At 46.5% G+C, this 20,389-nt stretch overlaps 1 non-coding gene across 1 annotated transcript; it reads right to left on the bottom strand.

The window, feature by feature from the left end:
- Nucleotides 1-6,190: 6,190 nt before the first annotated feature.
- On the bottom strand, nucleotides 6,191-6,344 carry LOC140488214 (5.8S ribosomal RNA). Its single transcript, XR_011963012.1, has one exon. It is a non-coding gene; the product is annotated as a 5.8S ribosomal RNA (ribosomal RNA).
- Between the last annotated feature and the right edge of the window lie 14,045 nt (nucleotides 6,345-20,389).

Raw genomic sequence — 20,389 nt, 5'->3', positions numbered from 1 at the left:
AACCTGCCCCTTGACAGGGGAGGGCCATCCATCTCTGTATCTCCACAGATCTCCAGTTTGCATAGTTAGTACTCGCAAACTCCTCCATCTCATGTTCACTATCTTCTATGATCGTATCTGCTTCATCCAATTGTCGATTAATGTTAGGATTCCAGATCTTTTCCATTACCCTTCATTTACTCCATTTATACATTTTCTCCACTACACTCTCACCCTCAAACTGAAATGAGGCGTGCAATATTTCGTCATCAGATTTATGTAGCGTCTCATATTTCCTCACAATCGATATTGGAATAAAAGTTGACAGTCTATTTAATGCCAGGCCTCCATCACGGGCTTTAGCATAAAGCAGTCCATCGTGATGGATTGCAGAAGGTGTAAGATCTCTCTCGCTGCGCTTTTATTAATATTATCCAATTTGTTAAGGTAATTAATAGAAACTTCTGATAAAGTTAAATAAAAATACCGCCTAGGAATAAAATAAGTTTTTAAAAGTTCTATTTTCTATACCGGTTTAAGAGGTGATTTTTTAAAAATTCCCAATCCATGTATCCAATTGGCTCTCCCAGTCCACTTTACTAACTCCAATCCACGGATCTATTTTAGCACCCAAGTATTTATCCGTGTTGCCCGGTTCTATGAATTGTATAACCCCTTCATTTAACTTCCAATTAATTTTAGCGTTAAATATAAAAGACTTATTTCTATAAGTAAGATAAAATCCTTTAGTTTTCTATATGTTCACTTCCATTCCCGTGTTATTGCAAACTTTTCGACCAATTTTAAATTGTAAACCATACCCTCATAAGATTGACTAATTAACGCTATGTCATCAGCAAACGCTAATGTTGCGCAATGGAAACTGTTTCCGTCTAATCCTAAGAATATCCCCTTCTGCTTCCTTTCAATAGGACTAATTAATGGGTCCATTACAATGTTGAAAAGGATCGGTGACAACGGATCACCTTGCTTTACTCCTCTTAAAATTTCAATGTTTCCGGTTTTACATTTAAAACCTTCCACCTGAGTAAAATTATTCTCCTATAAGTTTGTGATTCGTTTAATAAAAATTTGTGGGAGCTGGAGTCTTTTCAATGCTGTTATAATTAATCTCTGACCGACGGTATCAAAGGCTTTCACGAAGTCTACAAAAACCACAGCTAAATTCCTATTATTCTTTTTCGCACCTTTCATAATATTTTCCAGGATTTTTATGTTCTCCTCACATCCTGCTACGCCGGTCATAATCCTTTATGCCTCTTATTCAGATTTGTCACTTTACTAAGTCTATTCGCAACGATTTGTGTAAACATTCTAAGCATAATTGGCCCTATAGTAATCGGCCTCCAATTATTTACATCTTTTAACTCATCTTCTATGCTCACCTTTGGGATCAGAAACGTTCTACTTATTTTTACCTTATCTGGAATTTTACCGGTTTTTATCCAAATTGTAAATAGTCTAGGAAATAATAAGTTATCCTGATTAAATATCTTAATTATTTCTTTGTATTACCCTGTCCGGCCCTGCAGCAGTTTTCACGTTCATAGCCAGATCGACGTCTTCCACCATCACAGGACCAGTCAGAATGCCACTCAAGGATCCCTCACTTTGATTTTTATATTTAGCAAAACCCCTTAAATTATTATTTTCATCACATTTGTTAGTCTTTCCTTAAAATATTCCTCTGACTCTAACTTGCTCAGGGGACATTCACTCTTAACTAGGGCCCCCATTAAGGTTCTTGCGAAATACTGCCTCTTACTTTTTTATAGAGAACTTGCATTTCTTTAAATTATCCCTTCTTTTTACTATATCTTTTCTTAGATTTGTTTTCCTTCTTCTTTCTTTGCCCACTATCACTTAGCTTAAAACTTACTCTTTTAATGTGAGTTACCTTCTTACCTGTCCCATCGTCCTTTTTCTTTCTTAATTTATCCATTCTTACACCCATAATATTCTCCTGATCCTTTATTCTTACCCAGGTCATCTTCAATTATTTTTATCAATTCTAATATCGACCGACCATTATAATCTTGACAATCCATAATATTAGCGTTCTCCTGGTCCCTCTGTTCATTCAATCTTTCTTCCTCCAACAACCTATCTGACCCCAGGTAGCTATCTTGCATTTCGTTATTGTCATTACTATTAAAGATCATTTCTAATTCTATACCCTTATCATTATCGTTAGTTTTATTCTTCTTATTCAATAATCTCCTTTTATCCGAAATTTGTTTAACGGTTTTGGAACCGATTCTCTCTGCAATACTTTTACTAATATTCTTACAGCCACTAAATTCTACTTTTAGTTGTTGCAACTTTTCTACCTCTTCCTTAGACCATACTCCCCTCTTGTTTCCCTCTCTATTATCTATCTTGAACTTACTCTCCGTCTTCCCTTCTTTCGTTTTCTCATTTCTCAAGATGGGGTGAGCATGTCTTTCGTGTTGCCCCAACCCTCTGGCTGATTTGAATTTTAACGGGCATCCTTCACACTGGTATGATTTTTCTAATCCACCTCCTTCATTACTATTACTGGTACTATTACTACTACTACTAACATTATCACTCATCTTACATTATGGATAGTGGCACGCTACCGCCTGATAGTTCCCTTCCCAATCGCATTTACTGCACCTAATCCTCACTGATTTAATTCACTTACATATTTTCAAGTGTTTCCTAAACATCCCTGTGGTATTGTAGATATTATTACAATAATTACATTTAAAATCTTTCATAGGGTATTTAATTATTAACTCTAATTTATCTGTTTCTTTAATTACCGGGTGAATAATTCTTCCTTCGTACCTCTCCTAATTACTCTCTAAATCTCCACATCGACTAAAAACAAATGGCCCTTTAAAATTCGAATTAAAAATCATCCGGCTGTTAAATGGACTTGGCTGTCGAGGGGCCTCCTCTGCAAGCCCTTGCCTTCGAATTCTGTCCTGATTATTCTGGACAATGTTAATAGCTACCTCGTGTCTGCCCGAGGATACCCTTGCCGGAATAATTCTTATGGTCTCTTCTGTCTGAGTCTGAGTCGAGACGGATTGCCCAGTCCGTTTTTGGCTCATACATTTAGCGCACGGAGCCGCCAAAAGCAACCGTGCGGAGCGGTTATTTTCCTGGTCTCCCACCCAACCAGAAATTTTGGAATCGGCCATAAATCGCCTGTGCCAAATTTGGTTTCAACCAGACTGAATGGTCACCATCCATCTCGTATCTTTTCTGGACGTTGTATTAGCCGGCCTGGTCCGAGTAATGCTCAAACGATGGAGAAAACAATAAAAACAGCCAATGGCATAGAGCACTGGTGAAATCAAGTTAAGACCAAAGATAAAATCGATGGTAACAACACTGATAAGACCAGACTAAAACAACTACAAAACAAGTTAAAATTGCCTTCCCGTCAAGAACTTCCTCATACAGGCCGTTACCAGGGGGAACCACGTGGAGGTTCGACCTCACTTTGTGATCGACAAAATACGTACAAACGAATCACAAAGGTGACGACGCAGGCAAAGGTCGGAGACCAACAACCTTAAAAACACTGTAGTCACATCCCCCAAGAGAGGGGATAAGAGAGTCATAGTTATTCCCGCCGTTTACCCACGCTTCACTGAATTTCTTCACTTTGACATTCAGAGCACTGGGCAGAAATCACATCGCGTCAACACCGACCGGTGGCCTTCGCGATGCTTTGTTTTAATTAAACAGTCGGATTCCCCTGGTCCGCATCAGTTCTACATCAGCTGCTAGGCGCCGGCCGAGGCCACCCGCCTGACATGGTAGGACGACGGGCACCGCAGCTGGGGCGATCCACAGGAAGGGCCCTCTGGCACTAGCTCGGCGTGGCTCGACCCGACTCCGCAGCAGGACGCGGTTGGGGCGCACTGAGGACATTACACCCCGGTCGACAGACCCACCGGGACCATGGCGAGCTCGCTCGCCACACGCGGTTCCACGCACACCGCGAGGGGGGAGGGAGGGCTGCGACGGGAGGGCGCAGCAGCGGTCGCTTCCCTCGAATCTGGGGGTGCGGCAAAGGATATTGCCTTGGGGCTATAACACTCGCCACACGGAGCAGCGCGCCACCTTCCAAAGCCACCGGCCATCCCAGCTGACCCAAAACCAGTCGTGGCGCACCACCAGCTGAGGAAATGCGCCCGGCGACAGCCTTGCCAATGCCGGAAGCAGTCCCAGCAGAGGAGATGCGCCAGACCCCAACGGGACCGACTGGAGCCGCCGAGTTGAATCCTCTGGGCAGACTGCTCGGACCACACCCATTTACCTCTTAACGGTTTCACGCCCTCTTGAACTCTCTCTTCAAAATTCTTTTCAACTTTCCCTTACGGTACTTGTTGACTATCAGTCTCGTGCTAGTATTTAGCCTTAGATCGAGTTTACCACACGCTTTGGGCTGCATTCACAAGCAATCCGACTCCAAGAAGACACAATCTCGACGAGCTTCGCACCGCCACTGGCCTCACACCGTCCTCAGGCTAGGCCTCGATCAGGTGGACTTAGGAGTCTGGGCACCGTCAGAGAAAGCACTTCTATATGCCACATTTCCCTCGCCCGTCAGGCAAGCGGGGATTCGGCACTGGGCTCTTCCCTGTTCACTCGCAGTTACTAAGGGAATCCTGGTTAGTTTCTTTTCCATCGCTTAGTAATATGCTTAAATTCAGCGGGTTATCGTATCTGATCTGAGGTCATACCAAGAGTCAGAGGATGGCCAGGCCAAACCGCCAGCGTGCACGCCCCCACCTCTTAGTGAGCCGGCAACGTTTCACTGCGGACGGGGGGGTTGGCCGACACCATGATGGTCAGAGAGCCAGCCACCCGCACGTCGCTCACCACCCTTGCCAGCAATGGTGTCAACGAGTGGCCGCCCCTGCCGCCAACGATGCGCGGGGATGTGCTCGGTACAAATTCACTGGACCGGAGACTCCCCCATCCACGGCGGGAGGCAAATCTCGGAAGTGCCGGCAGCTTACTCAAGCGGAAGAGTCAGCCCAATCCTGCCTTGCCAGACGCCCAGGCACGGCGGTGACAATTCGCCGCTCAGGACGTGCGAGGCGCCAGCCGACAGAGTCTGCCCGACTGTCAGAGAGAGGGAGAGAGAAGTTCTGAGACACAAGTGGCGAACCGTCGCACAGACACGGCACGCACATCAATCGCCAGTCGCGGAACGGCACTGCCTTCAGTGGGGCCGGTGAGCGACGCCGCTCCTGAACGCAGCGGTCCCGAACTGGACGAGTTGAGGAAGGCACGCCGACGGTGACAGGGTATGGGAGACACCGCGGTGGCCTTCTGGCAACTTGGCCCCCGGTAGCCCGACGTTCCGCCGTCCTCCCGATGGTTGACCGGCGGCATAATAGGTGTGGCTGCACGGTGACCGTGCACACACCATGCCCGCCAACACCTCTGTGCCTCCCGAGACCGGTGACAGGACTGAGCAGAAACGTGCGGACTGAATGGGAGAGCCAAGAGCCAACGATCCACGTGCCTGCGACTGTCGAAGTCACAGCGTTCGACGAAAAACTCCTCCCTCAGCCAGGCACTCATCGCCAGCAGGGGAGACAGGATCAGACGCCCCACCAGCCACTTTAGGCTGAGGAAGAACCACGAGACGGGCGGCTGCAGCAGCGGGCGGCCTGCAGCTCCCAGACGCGGTCTGTGCCTCTCAACCATCGATCAACCATCGAGTCGGGTCAGCGTTTCGAACCGGCGAGCTCCACGGTCAGGCCAGTAGTGCTCCAGCACCGGACCTCCGCGGCTCCCTTCACTCTTTCCACTGCCAGCCAACCGAGAGACGGACCCAATGCGGACGTGCAGTGCTTAGGCAGACCCCACAGGAGGCTCAACATTTCGAGGCAACTCCTTGACCCAAAGACGAAGCAGTGCACGTCGCCGTGTAAACCACCGACGGCCATTCTGGGGGACCGGTGACAGCCGTGCTGGCCACACTGCCACGACACAGACGGACGCCAGGCCGCGCTCCCCGGCGGGGGGATGGCGGCGAGCCTGACGAACGGAATGTGCAGGGTGCGGGGAAAGGCCAAGTGCTCTGATGCCGGAGGGCTCCGGAGTCTGAACTTAGGGGGACAAAGTGGTAGGGTCCTCTGCAACAACCCAGCCGCGCTCTCACCAGCCAAGGTTAGTGCGATTGATTGCCAAATTACCCTCAGACAGGCGTGGCCCCAGGAAGAACCCGGGGCCGCAAAGTGCGTTCAAAGTGTCCATGATCAATGTATCCTGCAATTCACATTAATTCTCGCAGCTCTCTGCGTTATTCATCGACGCACGAGCCGAGTGATCCACCGTCAAGAGTTGTCTGAGTTTGCTTTTGGTCTCTCCCTCGCCAGAGGAAAGCGACCCGGACCGCACACACACTCCCCACCTTAGCAGAACCCACCTGCACGCCGGCGTGCGCGCATAGCAGGGTGGCGTGAAGCTGTGGGGAGCACCAGCCTGGTGCGGCCCGCAGAAACATACATATATTGGGGGAAAAAAAGGGCGCCCAAGAGGCGATGCATGTCAGCACGCACTGCAGCGACGGAGGCAGGATCTCCTCCACCATGTCGCCCGCTGAGTGTCACGAGGCATGCAGCAGCTTTGCCCTAGGAAAAGCAGAGGCGGAAACGGGACCAGCAATCGGTTCGGCAGCGTCACTGACACGTGCACGTGGCGGAGTGTCGGTGAGCGGACTTTTGCGAGGAGTCGGGGGCTGCAATAGCCAGGGCTGACGGCCGCCCGGCCCGGCCATTGCCAAGGTAGGCTGGGAAACGCGGCAACGTGGGCTGAGAAACAGAATAGATGGGGAACAGAGGAATGGAGAGCCGAGGGTATGGGGGAGAGAGAAAATGCATGGGGATTCAGAAGATGGGAAGAGGGACTGGACAGGGATGCAGAGGGTGGGGGTGAGAGTAAGAAAGAGAGAGAGAATGGACGGTGTGCCGGGGGTGGCGAGGGATTGGACAAGGGTGCCGTGGGTGGCACGGGGGAATGGAGAGGGCAGTGCCATGATTGGCGGGGGAGAATGGGTGGAGGTGCTGTGGGTGCTACAGGGGAGGATGGGCAGGTCGTGCCGTGGTTGGTGGGGGAGAATGGACAGGGGATGCAGTGTGTGGTGGGGAGAATGCACAGGGGCGCTGTGTGTGGCAAGGAGAATGATCAGGGGATGCTGTGGGTGGCGGGGAGAATGGACTGGGTGCTGTGGGTGGCGGGGAGAATGGACAGGCGGCACTGTAGGTGGCGAGTAGAATATAAGGGGATGCTGTGGGTGGCGGGGAGAATGGACAGTGGCACTGTGGTTATCAGGGGTTAAGTCCAGAGGCACTGTGGTGGTGGAGGAATGGACAGGTGGTGCTGGGGGGATGTTTGGGTCTTGGAGGGAGATTGTGTTGGTGAAAGCATCCCACTCACTCACAGCATCCCTTTCTCTGCACACGTGCGGTGCATATTTTTGTGAGTCTGGATGGGATGCTGTTTGGAGGGTCAGTGTTGATTCTATGGGCCAAATGGCCTGCTCCCCCACTGTAGGGATTCTATGATTAGGAGAGTTGTCAAACCAACAACTTCTAATTGGTGAAGTAAAAGACCAGGAGCCAATCTTTAAGCAGTTTTCCATTTATTCACTCAAATTGCCCTTTCAATTTAATTCCTTGAATTTAATGTGGTCCGTTGTAGTTTAATTATGATCCATGAAAAGCAATATCCAGTCACATCTGAGGGAAGAGCCAATTCAACTGACTGAACAAGTGTAACAACACTTCTGTATGCACTTTAGATGTGACATCCTCTCCCTCTCTCTCTCTGTTGACCCAACGGGATGACCAGGGCTAGAATTACTACTCTCAAAATATAATTGCTGATCTACTGTTTGCTTCTGCTGCTTAACATAAGGATTTAAAAGCTGCTAGCCTGATCTCACAGAAAGCACAAAAACAGACTGCTCACTTGCGCCTGCACAGAGATAAAATTTCATTTAGAATAGATCACAAAATAACAACAGGTGCCAATCCCACAACTCTGTGTTACACATGGAGGGGGGGGGGCGGGGGGGGGGGGGACGGGAAGTAAAGTGTTTTACTCTCAGATGTTAGAGGGCAGGACAAAGTTTCAGCCAGTGGGAAGTTAAAATTTAAACCTGTGCTGTTTTCTGTTATAAAATCTCAAACCACATGGATTTGGTTTGAAGGAAAATGAAGGAAAGGCAGCTTGCAAAGTTTCTAAGCCCCCACAACACGCACACACAATTCCCTCTGCTTAGCTGGAGACAGTGCTTCCCCCCTCTGTTTAGGAGTAAACTCTGGAAAGGTGGTGGTATTGATAGTTAGGAGGATGGTCTCCGGCAAAAGTCTGATACCAATCAGCTGGTAAATGGGGCAGAGAGATGGAATTTAATCTCCAGGCATTCTGGGAAATGTAATAATGGAGGAAAGTAATCAATAAATAGTAAGTCCCTACAGAGTGCTGAGGAACAAAGGAACCTTGCTGTCCAAGTCCAGAGATCCCCGAAGGTATCAGTACAGATAAAACTAGGGAGTGAGGAAGGCATAGATCTGTAATTTTTTCATACAGAGGGTGGTGCGTGTGTGGAATGGGCTGCCAGAGGAAGTGATGGAAGCTGGTACCATTATAACATTTAAAAGGCATCTGGTTGGATATATGTATTGGAAGGGTTGAGAGAGATATGGGCCAAATACTGGAAAATGGGTCACGAGATTAATTTAGGGTATCCAATCAGCATGGGTGAGCTGGACTGCAGAGTCTGTTTCTGTGCTGTATGACTTTACCCGCCTAATTCAATGCAAGTTTCAGCAACATGTCTGCAGCTTTGTGCTTTCAGACATTAACAATGTTTCTGAATATATCATTTCAGCTGTTCCCAATTATAAAATCAACCATTTCTTGTGCACCCCTGTCTTCCAGGTTGATTCATCAACCCGAGAAGGGCTTGATACAGCAATCAAAGAGGGCTCGAGGTACGAGAAAGGATGGGGGCGGGGGGGGGGAATGGAGAGGGGCGCAGAGGCTGAGAGAGAAGAGAGACAGAGAGAATGGATAGGGGAACAAAGGGTAGGGGGAGAGAGAGAGAAAATGGACAGGGGACAGAGAGTGGAGGGGAGGAGAAAGACTTGGGGACAGAGAATGGGGGCAGAAAATGACGGGGAGAGAGAGAGAATGGCTGGGCAGAGAGATTTGGTGAGTGCAGACTGTGAGGAGAGAGAGAATGCATGGGGACAGTGGGTTGGGGAAGTGACTGCAGGAATCCCACCTTACCCAGGAATGGTGTCAGTGTTCCATGAACTGGAACCCACTCCATTAACAGCAGACTTGGGGGCAATAATTTCTCAATAGACACATGGCTAAGACGGTAGATTCATATAATCCCTACGGGCCATTCGGCCCATAAAATTCAGACTGACCTTCCAAACAGCACCCCACCCACTTTCCCCGCAGTTAACCCACCCTAGGTTGCAGATCCCGGGACACTTCAGCATGGCCAATCCACCCTAAACTTCAGATGGTTAGACTGTCAGAGGAAACTGGAGCACCCAGAGTTCGCCCACGCAGACACAAAGGTGAGAACATGCCAAAGTCCACACAGAGAGCTGCATGAGAGTGGAATTGAACCCAATCCGTGGTACTGCGAGGCAGTGGTGCTAACCACTGAGCCACCATGCCATCCAGAGCTTTGACGTTCTGCTTTGTCTTTGCAGCTTCTGATTTGTCATGAGCCTTCAGCAGAGGCTCTCTCCGCCTGACATTATTAGACCACGCCTGCTGCAACTTCCCTTTTCCATTTCTCCAGCCCTGAGCCCACCGGTTCCCAAATCCTGGCGCCAGGCAGACACTGATGCAATCTGGTCTTCTGCTGCCAACTGCAGAGAATGGTGACAATCCCTGCCACTATTCTCTCCCTGACCATCACTGACCCCTCCCCAACATTGATCTTACTCCCACCTCGCAGCCAGTTAGCTCCTCGCTCGTGCAGACCTCTCTCAGATCGCCTTTGTCTGTCTGACCTGTGCTGACACCCTCCTGACCCTGTCCACTGACCCAGTCAGAAGGCTTTGTCTGTAGAGGAATGATCAGAATAAAGTGTCCAGTTAACTTTCCCCTTTTCCCCCAACGTGTATGCAGCCCGGCTTCCAGCTGCATCTTTCTGAGCCGAAGGTACTCCAGCCTGTGTTTGCCCTGAATCACAGCATCCAGAGCATCTCAACTTCTGCAAATCGAAAGACAAGCCCAACCCTTGGAAGAGAAGGGGGAGAAAAGAAACAGACATGAAGGTAAAATCATTGTCGTGCAATCACTTCCCTTAAGCATGAATGGAGGTTGGCAACCCTCCGTAAGCTTGTGGTGCAACGGTAGCGCGTCTGACTCCAGTTCCGAAGTTTGCACATTCAAACCACGTCAGGCTCACTATGATCAACTTCTTTCATTTCAAATCCAGAACGGGGTACGTTTTTTTCCGTATATCAGTCGTGTCAAATCGACTTTGCGGAAACTTTCGATCACACGTGAATCTTTGCTGTCAGTTTGATTTGTGAACACTGTGTCAGGGAGGTGGTGTGCCCATTGTTTGGGTAAATGCTCAGCTCCCCGCAATGTGAGAAGTAAAATACAGACTGTTCATCACGGGATTTAAACACAACCGGTTCGTTCAGTTGGTGATCGCGGGGTGTGAATAACATTATACCGATATTTTTACAACATAATCTAGAGATTGCCATCCTGGCTTTAGTCACATCAAACTGCCACGCAATGCTGTTATGGCCTCAGTAAACTATAATAACGTGAAGATCGCTGGGACGATTTTCTACATCCGACTGCAATATAAACACAGATCAGTGTTTCCAGTTTTGGTGGAACAAAAGACATCGTATTGGTGGATAATTACAGTTAGTGCAAACACTGCTAGTCATCGATAAATATTAATCCTGTTCACTTCAATGGCCAAATTTAAATTCAGAAACCAAGTGCACTCGGCTGATTGTAACATAGACAACATGACAAAATGGCCCTTAGGAGGAGAAATGGGGCATTGAGGAGGAGTGAAATGTTTGCTTTTGGTCACCTCCACAATTGTTAGAAAAACAGGTTGAAAGGATTTTTAAAAGGTGGCTGAAGTAGTGGTGTGGCATAACACTTCAGACAGCGCAAAGTGGAAGACCACTTTTTAGTGGAAGAAAAAGACATTCCTTATTTCTGAAAGAACTGGGAAACAGAAGAGGCAATGAAATCTGACTTGGGAACTATTTCCTATTTGTTGAAGAAGTTGCTTCATCACAGTCTTGGTTTAGAGCATAAGCTCTTCGTCAGAAATAAAGGGTGGCCCAAGGGGGCTGAGAGATAAATGGGAAGGAAGTGGGGATGGAGGGAAGGCAGCTGGGAGTGCAATAGGTAGATGGAGGTAGGACTTGATGGTGATAGGTCAGAGATGAGGATGGAGCAAATAGGTGAGAAGCAAGGTGGACAGGTATGACAGCTCAAGAGGTTCGTGTCGAATTGGAAGGTTGGATCTGGGACAAGGTGGGGGAGAGGAAATAAGGAAACTGATGAAATCTGCATGGATACCATGTGGTTGGAGGGTCCTAAAGCAGAAGTTGAGTGTTTTCCTATAAGTGTCGTGTAGCAAACATTTGGCAGTGGAGGATGCCCAGGACTTGCATGTCCTTGGTGGAATGGAGCGGGGGGGGGGGGGGAGTTAAAGTGTTCCGCCACAGGGCGGTGTGTCGTTCAGATTTCGATTCCCAGAGTTGTTCCCTGAAATGTTCCGCTAGTTGGCGTCCAGTTTCCCCAATGTGGATGAGACCATATTGCGAGCAATGGACATAATCTTATAAATAGATTGCATAAATCTTAGCCCGCCAGAGTTATTTTCTTTAATTAAATTAATGATTTTTTTTATTCAATTGGATGACTGCATGAAACGGTTTGTTGGTCAGATTTGAATCATCACACCCAAATGAGACGATGCCATGAATGTCAGTGAACTGCTCTTTTTGTTAAAAACCACAAGTTCTTGATTTATTTTCACTACTTACTGGTATTCACACCTGCACATTCATTGTCAAACTCTGACATCAGAAATTAAATTACAGCATTAATTTTGACTTACAATATTCGAACAAACAAATTAATAGCACACAGTGAGTAAACACCAATTCTGATTAATATGAAATTAAATTTGACCAAAAAAAAAATAAAATCTAAATGGGAGAAAAGAAATGGGGTAAAGGCAGAGGGCAAGAAATGCAACATCATAGAAAGTGCTCCTCCAGAGAGTGTATCTTACCAACCACCACTGCTAAATATGAACACTCTGATATGATCCTCCGGTTTTAATGTAAACCATAGCCCCATACAGTAGGTACCATTTAAGTGAGTTAAAAATACAAGCCTTGAGCAAATCCAGCTTCCAGCCTTACCCCCACCCCCCAGCTTATTGGGGCTTGGACATTCCTCCAGCTCCGGGGGGTTATTGAACTCCTGGGCTCCAGCAGCCACGCCTCCACTGAAGAAGCAGATGCAAAGGCAAGATACAGAACAGAGAACCTTTGTATATGAAAGTAACTTACAGAGACATTGAGCAATAGCATGAGATGGTATGAACCCATCGAGCTCTGGGTTATCTACCCAGTACACTCATGCAGCACTACTCTACTTCTGTGCTCCCAGCAGCTGGATTGTGGATCAGTTTAAAGTAGGTCCTATATCTCTGATTACATCGGTACACAAGGCAGTGAAGAAAGGTTTCAGCACACTGGCCTTCATCAGTTAGGGAATTGAGTATAGATGTTGGCAAGTTATGCTGCAGTTATACAGGACGTTGATGAGGTTGCACCTGGAATATTGTGATCAGTTTTGGTCCCCTTGGTGTTCTGACTTCTGACTTCTTAAACTCTGGGTTTGTGTTGAACTTGATGGGATATTTTGTCCAACTCAGCATGTTTAAACAGTAGCTCTCAGAGGGATTCACCTGAGAGATATCGCATTTCCTCCATCTCCCCACTTCCACCTCCCCAGATGTTAACCATTTCGTGTCTGGTTGTTTCTCAAGAAGCTGCATTTAAGGTTCATCCTGAATTAACACTTTTTTTTTGCTTCCCAAAATCAGACTTACTCACTCCTAGATGTCGTGAAAGATACTAACTTTCAGGTGGAGGTATCCAAAATTCTAAGGTGTCTCTCTTTATGTTTTCACTTTTCGGTCTCTGTAAGATCCTGAATCAGTACCGTCGGGAGGATTAGTCGGGACTGACAGTAATGACTTTTGTAATCTCTTTTTACGGATTATTTGAAGATCTGAAGACGGACGTTTCAATATCAATAGATGAAGAGCTTTGCCTGAAACATTGACTGTGCTGCTCTTCAGATGCTGCCTGATCTGCTGTGGTTTGACTCTGACTCTCCAGCATTTCCAGTTCTCAATTTCACGTCAATGCATGGCAGTCACTGAATCCATCGGGACTATAACAATTTTCGACTATGATTCTGTAAGAAGGAACCAAGCTTTTTAGTTCCTCTTTCAGTACGTTTTCAGCATCAGTGAGATTGGAAGAGAGACCCGACTGTTGCAGCACTCTGATTGTGGAGCCAGTAAAAGTTATACAGACTGGGAAGAGGAATTCACGGCAGGGAGGTGCTGTACACGTGTTTGTGTGCAGCTGAAGCTTCGGTCAAGGAGAAACCCAAGGAATCCTGTCCCGTGGAGAAACCATGAAAATGTGGCGACTGTTGGAAAGGTCGCCATCTGACCGGGAGACTCATGGGCGCAGTAACACCGGAGCGAGACTGTTCTCCTGTTCTGAGTGCGGGAAGACCTTCAGCAGTTCCTACTTTCTGCAGAGACACCAGGGGGTCCACACAGGCGAGAGGCCATTCTCCTTCCCGAATGCGGGAAGGCCATCAGCGTCCTACTGACCCACCACCGGGTCCACATATTAGAGAAGCTCTTCAGCTGCTCCAAATATGGGAAGGCCTTCAACGATACCTCTGCCCTGCTGAGGCAACAGCGGGTCACCACCGGGGAGAGCCCGTTCTCCTGACTCAAGTGTGGGAAGGGCTTTACCCAGGCACCCCACCTTCGGGTCCATACGGGGAAGAGGCCCTTCCCCTGCCCAGAGTGCGGGAAGGCCTTCAGCAATTCCTCTCAACTGCTGAGGCACAGGTGGGGCCATACCAGGGAGAGGCCATTCACCTGCCCAAAATGCGGGAAGGCATTCAGCAATTCCTCCCAACTGCTGAGGCACAGGTGGGGCCATACCGGGGAGAGGCCGTTCACCTGCCCCGAGTGGAAGCGGAGGTTCTCATCATTCTGCACCTTGCAGAAGCGCCAGCGGGCACACCAGTGCTCCTAACAATCTGATTCTGCTGGTGAAACTGCAGTGGGCCACTGCGAGGAGTGAACCCCTTCACATTCTGACAGTGCTTATAATGGGAGAGTCGGTCGGTTTTTTTTTGTTTTATGCTGTCGTGCTCCCCCAGCCCTGCAACTTTGCTTCCAGTGGGCGCTGCTGCTCGTTGAGACCAGGAGCTGTTCTCTTTAGTTTTTTCTTGTCCAGTTAAACAATTATTGACTCTGTCTGGGAACGAGCTCCAGTCTGTAAGAAATAACTGAATACTTCAGGGTGTCCATTCGCATTCAACAGTGAATTAGAAAGTAAATTTACGGTCATGTGTCTGTGAACAACTCATCATCGAAGGATTGCCCAACGGCTTGGCAATCCATTGTTGGGAACTGTTTGCTTGAGTTGATGATTTTAACAATTCTCTTCCTTAATCTACCCCTTAAGTTTCTGTCTATGAGATGGTGGAGGACTTGATCAAAGGGATTAAATCATTGCTATTAACTGGATGATCTTGTTTAACTTTGCCAGAGTAAATTTGCGGTATGCATTATTTTGTTTTTGTTTAAATTATAATTCTGGTGTGCAAGATCTGTTCATCAAGTGTGGTTCTCTTGATGAAACTGCTGTGGGCCACTCCCAGGACTGAGCTCCTGTGCATTCTGACAGTGTGTGTGAAGTGGGAGAGTCAGTGGGCTTTTTTGTTTTATGCCCTTGCCCCACCCTGCCCCGCCGCCAACTGCTTCTATTGGGCGTTGCTGCTTGTTGAGCACAGAAGCTGTTCTCTCTCGATCTACTGTCCAGTTAAAGAATTGTTGGCTCTTTCTGGAAATGAGTCCCAGCCTATAAGAAATGGCTGAATACTTTGGGGTGTCTATTCACATTCAGCAGTGACTTTTAAATTAGATTTACAGTTACGTGTCTGTGAAACAGTCATAGTCCAAGGATTGGACAAAGGTTTGGCAATCCATTGTTGGAAACTGCTTGAATTGGTAAGTTTTTAAAAAAATTCTTTCTTAATTTGCCGCTTACGTCTCAGTCTCTGAAATGGTGGGGGACTTGATCAAAGGGTTTAAATCATTGCGATTAAGTAGATTATCTTCTTTAACTTTGCCTTAGAAAATTTGCCATATTTATAATTGTTGTGTTTTCTTTAAATTATAATGTTGATGTGCAAGATCTGTTCTTCATCAAGTCTAGGTCGGAACAGTTGAAAAATTGAGGGACATTGCATGTTTTAATTTCACTGTGTTGTGAATCTGGTGACAGTGACATTCATGTGTATTGGGATGCTTACCCTTAGTCGTAGTGTCTTCCACCCCAACTATTCACTATGTTAGTGAGTACCACAGTCTCACCATACTCTGAGGTTTTTCATGAAATCCTTAGTAGAGAATTGTAAGGGAAAATGTTGACGGGGGCAGAATATAGCGTCTGAACTGCAAAAGCCAGGAAGACATTCGACAAAGTAAAACCATGACAATGTAGAGACAAATAAGGAAGTTTGATAGCAATGAAGAGGTCACACGTCAGAGTTCAAGATAATGGTCGTGACAAAAAGAAAAAGTACTCTGCAGATATTGGATATTGTAATTAAGCAAGTTTCTAGATGCTGTAGTTGGTTGAATACGATAACGTAAGAGATGAAATCAACAAAACCACGAATGTAATTTGATGTCGGTAACCATAAAGAAAGTGCATACTATTGATTGATATAGGTCAATTGCATGCAAGTAGGCCATTCAGGCCATCGAGTCAACATTGACTGACTATCCCACCCAGACCCATTTCATTACCCTATCCCTGTAACCCTGCATTTCCCATGGAAAATCCACCCTCACCTGCACATCCTTTGGACTGTGGGAGGAGGCCAGAGCACCAGAGGAAGCCCACGCAGACACAACGGGAGAATGTGCAGACTCCACGCAGCCAGTCGGCCCAAGGGTGGGATCAAATCCAGGTCACTGATGCCGTGAGGCGGCAGTGCTTACCACCGTGCCACCACCACATGCTGCTCTCTAAAGAAGTGAATTTCATAGACTCGAGAACACTTGAGAGAAAAACAAAACTCTCCTATCTTAAATGAGAGACGAGTCTCTGGCTAGAAATGAGTGGACATTACATTTACATTAAGTCCTCTCCAGATGTTATACAGCTACATCGTATCATCTGTTTCTTCTAAACTCAAACTGATACAAGCCCAGCCTGACATCCCCTTGTCCCTGATTATAAGTTGAGTAAATTAGCGACCCGCGACCTCACTGGCATGACATAGGATGCCCTCAATCCAAGTTGACCTTAACTGCCTAACCTCTTGGCTCCCACGCCACAATGTGGTCAGCCGCAACTCAGCCCTGAATGAGAGCAGAGGAACTGAATAAACAGCAGTGAGGTGGACAATGCATTCCCAGAGAATATTGTTCAAGTGTGAAATTTGTTCAGCTCACATTCGGATCACTGCAGGGACTATGTCTCCTGTCATTTAAATGTCTTTGATCCCAATAACAGTCTAGTTTTGTTGTATGTTGTGTGTGTTTTATCTGTGTTTCACTACATGATTTTCTGTTGCTGTCATTCCCATTAGGATGTGTGAATTCAGTAATAGATAATAGTCTCAGTTCCGAATTTTCCTTGAGTATTGGTGTAGAACGTACTAAGTGTCAGTCATATTGGAAGAAGCTGCACTGTATATTTAACCCTTTGCTGTCCTTCTCCTGGGACTGTATGAATGGGGAAGTGTAGAGGAAGTTTTACTCTGTATCGAACCCAATGCTGTCTCTGTCTTTGCAGTGTTTGTAGGGGACAGTGTTGAGGTAGCTTCCCTTTCAATTTAAGAGTCGAGGAAGTTTTATTCTGATTGTAATCCCATGCTGTCCTTGTCCTGGGAGGTTTAGATGGCATCAATAATTGAAGAGAATGCAGACATGGCTGTGGGAATGGAGGGTACTTCTACCTGAGCACACCCATCTTTGAGATTGCTGTGCTGATCAAGACAATCTCAGACACCTTCTTGCACTTTTCCAACCAACCACAGGGTGGTTAAGGATGGGTATAAATGCTGGCATTGCCAGCGATGCCCACACCCCATGCATGAATAAATACTTTCTGTTTAAAAGTTACATTCACGTTCCAAACCCCCTAATGCATGATTACTTACATGAAAAATTCTGTTTGAAATTTCATTTTAAAATATAGGAATGTGTCAACCATGTAGAAATATAACAAGAACAACAAATGGAGCAGGTAACAGGTAATGAGCAGGACCAGAATGCTGAGTCAGCCTGACCCCCATGGCTGAGAGTGTTCTCCCAGATGTTGAAGTTACACCAGTGCCTTTTACTCTTGCAGCTGCCCCAAAAGTTTGTCCCTGAGGTAAGATCATTCAATGACCCGAAGTACTAACTGTTTTTATCTCCATAGCTGGTGCCAGACTTGCTGAGTAATTCCAGCCCATCTGCTCTACCCTTTTATGGGATTTGAGCTTCTCTAAGTCAGTGTAATGAAGAACTGCAGATGCTGGAGATCTGAAACACAAAAATGCATCAAATGGTGGAGAAACTCAATAGGACTGGCAGCACATGTGGAGAGAGAAGCAGAGTTAGCATTTCAAGTGCTGTGACCCTTCTTCACAACTGTTCTGGGCTCAGGCCAGGATATTGACTCTGTTTCTTTCTCTCTTTCACCACCGGTGTTGCCAGACTGGCTGAGTGTCTCCAGCAATTTCTGTTATGACACTTTCACAAAGTTGATGTTTGTTATCCATCCCGAAGTGCAAGTTGTCTTGCTTGTGCCAATTCAGAGGGAAGTTTAACAGTCAACCACATTGCTGTGGGTCATGGAGTCACATGTAAGTCAGAACAGGTCAGGATGGCAGTTTCCCTCCTGAAAGACATTGGTGAACATGGTTTTTTATGACAATTGACGTCAGTGCCATCGATACCATACTGATACGAAATTTGTGTTCCCCATTTATGATTTGAATTATTCACATCTCACCTCTTGCTGTGGTGGGATTTGAACTCATGTTGCTTGGATTACTCATCCTGTGACATTATGACTACTCTGCTGTTTCCCATTCTTTGCGATTTTGTGTTTTGTGTTCACGTCTTTGTCCTTTGATGTTTGGGAAATTGAACCTGTTTAAAAGATTGCCCTAAACTTGCCCCTTTGATCAAGTCTTTGGTCACCTGTCCTAATCTGTGCTCCGGTCTTGTTATTTTTAAAGGAATCCTCATTATGTTCATGTGAAGCACTTTGACATAGTTAACTGTACCACAGGTATTATTTGAATGCAGCTTGTATCCCTATCTTAATATCTGAAAGTACAGGGTCATATTTTTAATGTAGAAGACAAAAATGAGGATGATTTCTTTTCTTTCTGAGGGTTGTGTGTCTTCCTCAAAAGGCAGTGGATTCAAAATCTTTAAGGCAGAAGTAGATAGGATCTTGATAACCAAGTGGATGAAAGATTGTCGGGGATGTGTTGGAATGTAGAGTTGAGGTTGAAATCAGATTAGCCATGATCTGATTGAATGTTGCAGCGGGCTCGAAGTGCCGAGTGGCCTGCTCCCGCCCATTATGTATTTATACCAAGCAGTCTGTGTCTCCCCTCTTATAACTATGAACTGGGTAATTCCGTTCCAATATTGCCCCTTGTAGACAGTTAAGTGAACACCAGATGGCCCCCCTATTGGGAGCAGGCACATTGTAGCAATTGCAGTATTTCTTGTGTTAATCTTGTTGCTTCTTACTCAGTGTTGTTGAGAATCTTCGAAATAAAAACCAAAACACTATTATTGTCGCACCAATGGAAGTGTTGGTTTGGATGTAACATTGTTGAATTAGCCATTCCCATCTCTTCCAGAATTCTGTGTTTAAAGCCCTCTAGTCTCGTTTCCACCCGTGAAACAGTTCTTATCAAGGTCATGTTTGACATTCTTTGCAACAGTGACAGGGATGAACATTCCCTCGTCGACCTGCGGACAGCCTTGGTCAGGGTTAATGACAGTACTGACCCTCCCGAGCATCACTCTATCCTCTGGGAGGGTCTGCTTTCAGCGTCTTCCGTTATTATTTGTTTAACCGTAGCTGCTGGTGTTGGCATCAATACTGATGATAGCCAACTGTGCCTGAACACCACTTCTCTCCCGCCTCCTCGGTCATTCATAATTTACCAATAATTTTATTTGAATGCCTGCCCAATTTCCAGCATTGGATAACCATAAACATTCTCTTAGTTAAACATTGTGACGTGTGAAGCCATTGTTTTGGTCCCCAAGTTCGACCTGAGCCCCCGTCCTACACCCGCCCCTCACCCCAGTAACTCTGTTGACAGCCTTCATGTCACATTTAAAACTCGGATCGATAGATTCGTGATCAGTCGGGGGATGAACAGTTACAGGAAAAGGTCAGGAAAGTGGATGTGGGGAATGCCAGATCACCCAGAATCCTACTGAATGGAGAAGCAGGCTCAAGGGGCTGAATGGCATATTCCTGTTCCTATTTCTTATGGTTCCCGAGCCCTTACCTCTGGTACAGGACACTGACTTCATTGTGTGCCATTACTGAGAATGCTGATGTACCCTTATGTAACATCAACAACTTAACAGCTGCTAAAACCTCTTGCTCCTATATTATCACAAAACTCAATAAGCCAATGCGTTCAGGGGAGGCGATCGCCGACTTTATTATCACCAGACTATTCACCCAGGTAATATTCTGGAGACTTGAGCTCAAAACCTGCCACAGCAGATGGTGGAATCTGAATTCAATATAAATCTGGAATTAAGAGTCTAATGATGAAATCGTTGTGGTTTGTTGTCAAAACTTATCTGGTTTCCTGCTGTCCGAACCTGGTCTGATCTACATATGATTTCAGATCCACTGTCCGCTGGTTGAATCTTCACTGCCCTTTCAATCAAAACCTCAACTGTAAACTCCCTACTTTTATCCTCCATTTATCGGCCAATCTCCTTTTTGCCGTCCCTATTAGTCACTGTATTGTTGTGGTTCTGTTC

The sequence above is a fragment of the Chiloscyllium punctatum genome, chromosome 17 (genome assembly GCF_047496795.1).
Source record: "Chiloscyllium punctatum isolate Juve2018m chromosome 17, sChiPun1.3, whole genome shotgun sequence".
NCBI lineage: Eukaryota > Metazoa > Chordata > Chondrichthyes > Orectolobiformes > Hemiscylliidae > Chiloscyllium > Chiloscyllium punctatum.
Note: the sequence above shows the minus strand (reverse complement) of the source record. Positions and strands in the feature narration are given on the sequence as shown.